Source organism: Cotesia glomerata, linkage group LG10 (assembly GCF_020080835.1).
Source record: "Cotesia glomerata isolate CgM1 linkage group LG10, MPM_Cglom_v2.3, whole genome shotgun sequence".
Classification (NCBI taxonomy): Eukaryota; Metazoa; Arthropoda; class Insecta; order Hymenoptera; family Braconidae; genus Cotesia; species Cotesia glomerata.
Genome location: NC_058167.1, coordinates 6,679,274 through 6,686,206, shown reverse-complemented (window position 1 = coordinate 6,686,206; position 6,933 = coordinate 6,679,274).

Genomic DNA, 6,933 nt, shown 5'->3' with positions numbered 1-6,933 from the left:
TCTAAAAATCTTGATCAAATACAAAAATTTATTGTAACAAGTATTTATGATAATTTGAATTAAGAAAAAATGACTTCCACCAAAAATAGAATTTCAAGAATAATTTTTACTTTGGCCAATACAACTTCGGCCTTCCTTCAGGCACCCGAAAATTTTCTTGAGCCAAGAATTTTGTTCTCCAGTCAAGAAATTTTTAATTTTTAATTTTTAATTTTTAATTTTTAGTTTTTAATTTTTAATTTTTAATTTTTAATTTTTAATTTTTTATATCATGAATAATTTAATTGTAGTTAATAAAAATTTATGAAGAGGCTAATATTGACGGACTTGAGGGTTCAAAATCGGACCTTTCGGTGAATGTTTGGACCTGTGGGTTCAAAATCGGAGCTATGGGACTACAGGGCTCTCAGTCGGATCTATTTCGGACTAAAGGGTTCTATATAGGCTCTAAATTTCGACTCGGGTTGTGCTGGTTCTATTGGCTCGGTTGATTTTTCCATCCCCCCCTCTAGGTTTTTGTCTAGAGGCTGGTTATTATTTGGGGTTATTTCCTCTTCGGAAGATGTTTCTGGAGGTTCTATGATGGTCTCTGCTTTTCTCTCGGGTTTGTGAGATTTTATTGGCGCAGGAGAGTCGTTGGTTGTCGGTGGGGTTGTATTTTCTGGATTTTGTTGAGACGTCGAGGTCACAGATATTTCTTGAGAATTCGTGTCTTCTTCTTCGTTAGATTGCTCTGGGGGCAGAGGTAGATTATCTTTTTCTACTGGTGTTTGAGGTGGTGGATCTAGAAAGGAGACTCTTTTTCTTGATTTTTCGGTAGTCTCGGGTGCTGTAGTAGGAGTTGTGGCTACAGGGGATCCGAAGTCTAAAAATCGGCTAGAACTCGCACCAGGTGAGTCTGCGGTGTTCATGGTTGGTAATTCTGACAGTCTAGTTCTCATTTGTGTGATGACAGACTGATCTGCTATGGGTCTGTAAGGTGTTGACCCTTGATGAATACTCGTATTGATCACTGATCCTGTGATTAGATCCCATTTGATCCCCTTTGATTCGAAATTTTCAATCATTGTACGGACTAGCGTTGGTGTTTCCGGGGATAGGCGGATGGTGTTTTCAGTGACGTCAGATCTAGGCTAGAGGTCATCTGTAGGAGATCTATCTTTATCGATTTCAGGGCTTTTGGTTGTAGGTTGAGCTAGGATCACCGTGTCGTCTGGCTCGCTGATAGCGCTGGTACTATCTCGATCGTCGTTAGCTTCTTCGAAGACGAACTCATTTATGGCTGTTTCAGCTTCTTCGCTGGCCTCTCCGGGGTCTTCTTGTTCGTTGAAGGTCTTCTCCATTGATCTTATTTGTTGGAAGTTTTCGATGGATCTTTTTACCTCTTTTATTACGTCAGGACTTAGTACAGGTACTGGTCGCCACCAGTTAGAATTTCCCTTGGGTATTGTTGGTGATAAGGGAGGACGGGATGGGGTGTGATTTTGATCTTCTGATAATTCTTCGAATGTTCTTATGGTGTTGTGAGCATTAGAGTGTTCTCTGCCGATGACTCTGTGACTTCTCCAGATGATCCTCTCTGTTGTGGAACTACGGGGGTCTCTTCTTCTTCTTCATCTCCATCGTCGCCGGAGTCAAAATAGGCCGGGGGAGTTAGTTCCCTAATTGTATCTCTAGCAGGTAGAGATGGACCAGCTTCCCCTCTAGGCTCTGGAGTATGGAACACATCGTCATCTCCAACGTGATCGTGAATCAATCCTTGGACTTCTTCGTCGTTGCTGGAGGTGGCGGGTTCTATGTAATTAATGGGATTTTTATGAGATCCTCTGCGTAGTTCGGAGCGTAATCTTGAAGCGATTGTTTGTCGAATCTCTGGAGCGCTCTTGAGGGCTGGTCGATTTCTTGAGCCTAAAGGTCGTCCAGGTCGTCGTTTTGGAGGGTCTGTGGTGACCTTTTCAACTCCTGTCGCGGGTAACATGACGGCTTCTAGTATTTTCGTTTGGCTGTTGACTATAGAGGGCTCGTTAGATGTTTCTTCCTTCTCTTGGAGCTCTGATTTTTCTTCTGGACGTCCTGTCGGGTTATATGAGAGTGCGTCCGCGTATTGATCTCCGACGTTGGTCCGGATAGCGACTTTGAAGTGGAATTCATTGATTTTTGATCGCCATTTCCGTTGTCTGTCTGTGAGGTCGTGAGTGTCTCGTAGCCAGGCTACACAGGCCCTTTTTGTTTGAACGGTGAATCTTTTACCGTATAAATAAGGCCGGAACTGCTGGATGGCGTAGACAACGGCGAGACATTCTTTTTCGTCTGGGGTGTAGCGTAGTTCTGCATCACGTAAGACTCTGGATGTGCAGGCTACGATTTTTCCATTTTATTTAGATTTTCTGGTGAGTCAGTGGAGTCTGATTCTTGGCTCAGGATACCTGCGATACCTTCTTCTGAAGAGCTGACCGCTAAGATGAAGGGCTTGTCGAGATCTGGGTATGAAAGGGTAGAGTTTTCACACAAGGCGTTCTTGATGTCTTGGATGGCCCTTTCAGCTTCCCCGGACAACTTAAAAGGTTTTGTTTTTCGAGTTAATTCGGTTAACGGTTTAGCTCGAACGGCGTAGTTGTCGATAAATCTGCGATAGTAGTTTGCCAGGCCGAGGAATTTTCTCATCTCTCGTTGATTACGCGGATTCGGAGCGTCTCGGATTGCTTGAATTTTCTTAGGATCAGGTTTCACTCCTTCTCGAGAGATTACGTGTCCGAGATAGTCGACTTCTGTGCATAAAAACTTGCATTTGTCTGGTTGAAGTGTGAGCTCTGCATCCCGTAGTACTTGAAATAATCGTCTGAGGCGTAGTATGTGTTCTTCTAGAGATCGAGCATGGAGAATGATGTCGTCTAAATAAATTAATATCCAAGGTAAGCAGTTTAAAGTCGAGTTCATCATTCTTTGGAAGGTGGCTGGCGCTCCTTCTAGTCCGAAGGGCATTCTTGCGTATTCGAAGTGTCCGAATGGAGTGGAGAAGGCAGTTTTGTGGGCGTCTTCAGGGTCCATTTTGATCTGGTGAAATCCACTGGCAAGGTCGAAGACGCTGAAAAGTAGAGAGTCTCCCAGCTGGTCCAGGATGCCAATTATAGAAGGTAGTGGGTATGCATCTCCTACGGAGATTTTATTTAAGTCCCTGAAGTCGATTACTATTCTCCATTTCTTTGCTCCTGTTTTGGGGTCTGCTTTCTTCGGAACTACCCACACCGGGGAATTATAAGGAGATTTGGAATTTCTTATAATTCCCTGCTCCAATAAGTTGTCGATTTGTCGCTGTATTTCATCTTGATGTTGCTTGGGGAAGCGGTATTGTTTCACGTGGACTGGCTTGTCAGTCGTAGTTGGAATTTTACAAGTCGCTCGATTTGAGCATCCCAGTTTATCCCCAGGTAGATGGAAGATGTCGGTGAAATCATGGATTATTTCTGTGATTTGTTCACGTTGCTCCGTATCAAGATCTTTTAGTGGAATTTTATTTAAAATTTCTGTTGTTCGTTGTTCGATGGTCTTAATATCTGCTGGACCATCGTCTTGTGACTCACTGGAGCTGTTGGATGGATCTTCAACGTGAAATTCGTAGTCTTCGAGGATTTGTGGCTCCAGTTCGATGGTGACAGGTTCGTTAGTCGTATTAAGCACCATACAGGTAGCTTTTTCCCCGTCTACGGTGACCAAAGCTTCGCTCATAAATAGGCCTACTGGAAGGTCTATTCGGGGCAAATATCCTTGAGTTCGTCCTGGATTTTTGATAGGAACTGGAGCGATCATTTTTGTTCTGGGAGGAACGGTGAAGGTGGATAGCTCATAGATGTCTAAACTGAAAGATATAGGTTCCAGAGGTCGAGCCATGACGGTGAGAGTTTGTTCGTAATACGAGATCTCGGCTTTCTCACGTTCTAACCAGTCGTTTCCGAGTATCCCCACTCCAGGGACAGGTAGATCTTCTCTGCTTACTTGACATTGGACTGGTAGGCCAAAAATTTTTAACTCGACTGTACCGAGCGTTTGTACTGCTTCGCCGCTGATTCCCCGTGCTATTAATCGGTTGTTCGGGTTTATGTAAGTTCCAGGCTGGAGTGCTGACTGATTGATGATGGTGACATCTCCTCCGGTATCTATGATAAATCTCTGGTATTTTCCCAGCAGGACCGGACAGGATAAGTCAATCTTTGGGCCTCCGCCTACTGCGAGTAATTGAGAATCGCAGGATCCTCTCTTGATCACAAAGGGTATTGGGCGGACGGGCTGGCTTCTCAGTACCATCGTGTGCCAGTAGAATGAGATGTTGGCTTGTTCTTTGGCGAGGAATTCGCTACCGAGGATGGCTAGGTACCCTCCTAGTCTGCGAGGTACTATCCAGAATGGGATGGATTTATCAAACAGCGTGAGTGTGACGATTCCGATGATCTGTTGTTTGTTTGTTCCGATCCCCCCCCCCCCACTTGTCCGAGATCTTCATAATTAAAGGTAGTGTCGTCAGCTAAGGCTTCGATGCTGATGAAATTGTAGTTTGCTCCGGAATCAATCAGTATTTCATAGTTGTTGTTGAGAAATTTTGGATTTTTGACTGTGATTACTGATTACCTCGGTCTGACGAGCGCCCATCAAGTTTAAAGAAGGCTCTAAAGGGTCTTCTTCCTTCTTAAGATTTCTTTTTGGGCACCCTGGGCAATTGCAGATCTCTGAGCTCTTAATGTGTCTTTCGAGTCGTACTGGTGATGACTCAGGATATAATTCTGCAAATGTAACTGGAGGTGGCCCTTGCGGTGGCGTGGATTGCACTATTCCATGTGTTCTCATTTGTGGATATTGGGGACGTTGAATTTTGGGGTAGTATTCGGGTTTTTGAGATGAATACTGGGGTTTAGCTTGAGAGGAGTATGGTGGATTATACTGAGGGTTGTAGGGAGGGCGAGAGGTGTAGGGTTTGTAAGAAGGATTATAATTTCCGGAGTAATTTGGATTCTGGTAAGGGGTTTGATATTTTTTTGGATTATAATTATTGTTTGTTGAGAACGCCATGGCTTGAGGTGCTTCGCAATCTGACTCCTCACAATCAGCATTTCCACAAGGAGGTAATCTATACCAGGTCGAAGTTGGCTCTGAGAATTCTTCGTAGGGAGCTTCCTCTTCGTTGGCAAAATTCGGTATGCCTTGTGCGTTATATGCAAAAGCAACTGGCTTTGGGTTAGCGTAGAGTTCAGTCTCCGGTTTGGTCCAGGGGTGTCCGTGAGCCGGGACGTGTGATTGTTGACTCTGATGATTATTTTGAAAGTATCCTCGTGGACCGTTGTTATGAGGATAATGATTTCCATGTCGATCTTGAGGAAATTCTCGTTGAGAGGGCTTTGGATTTTGAAGTCTCATGTTGTTGTCGTACTTCAGCGCTTGGTTCTGAATTGACTCGAAAAGGGCTGTCAGAGTGGCATATTGACGAGTTGAGGCGAGGCATTTTAAGTAATCTGGCAAAGACTCGAAGAATAAGTCGACTGCTAACCGGTGGGCTTGATTGGTGATTGCCTCGCGGTCGTTATCCGGGACTGCTGCTTGAATTTTTCGGAGAATGGACCTTAGTCGATAGTAAAAACTTTCCACTGCTTCATAAGTTCCTCTCTGGGCCGAAGTCAGTTTTGCAAGATTTATGCGGAGAAGATCTCCAAGTCGAAAGTGACTACGTAGAACGCTGACGAGTTCTTGTACGGTCCGGACTTCCATATCTTCTACGACGTTCCTTGCACGGCCCTTGAGCTTCCGTAAAATACGACCAATGAAGGGTTGTTGGTTAGTTTCGGGCATCATATGGAGTCATTCTTTTAACTGGCGGTCGAATTCTTCGTAGCTGACATCTCCGTCTCCGGTGAACGTGGGTAGAGCTTCTTCCATCTCTTTGGTGATTTTGTAATAATTTTTCTCAGGTTCATCTGGCGTGAGATCGAACAATTTGACTCCAGGTCGATTGGCGTTGTTGTTGGCTTCCTCTTCCTCTCTGCGGAGACGCTCAGCTTCTCTGGCCCGCTCTGCTGCTGCGGCTGCCGCTGCAGCTTGCTCTGGATTCGGAGGTGCCATGATGATCGTTGTTTATCGGCCGAGTAAGTATTTTAAATAGTCCGGCTGGAGCTGGGACGTTGCTTATTATCCTAGGCTTTTTGGATGGTGGTTCTTCGACAAGGCAATTTAACTGAATTACTGGGATTTGATTTATCCAGTTGATAACTTTCGTACGGGCGTCGATAGGGACTGCGTCGTTCAGTTCTGGTAACGGTCTTTCCTCTATATTCCTCGATGGAATTTGGATCGATCGGTTTTTAATACAATTTTCCGGTTTATTAACGAGAGTAATCTTTCTTTCTCTTATGACCGGGGTAGAGGAGTTGACAAAGGTAGGATCTTCCCAATAACGGGATTCTATTATGGGACGGTGATAGATTTGGTCACTAAAGAAGTCTGAATAGGCCTTTCTGATTTGAAATTTAAAATCGCTACGTGAATGTCGTACCATTAGTTATTTTCTTTTGGGTGCTATAGTTAGCACTCCATGGCTTGATCAGAAAAGTAAATAGATCAACAACAAAAAAAAAAATAATAATGAATAATTTTAATTTTAGATCAATTGGTACTATAAAGCCTTGTTCTGTATAATTTTGAATCAAGATTTTCTATGATTTCTCGTTGCTCGATAGACAGCAGCGAGAAAGAAAACTTGAGTCGCAAAAATGTAAAGAGTTGACTTACGGTTTGCTAAACCGGAAGATCAATCTCAAGAACAGTCTCGTTGCTCGATAGACAGCAGCAAGGTGTTTTGAAACTGATTTCCGTATCACGGTACTGCTAGTATTGCAGCAGAGCCTCGTAAGCCAATCGTAAGTTTTACTCAATACTAGGTTGCAGCTGCGA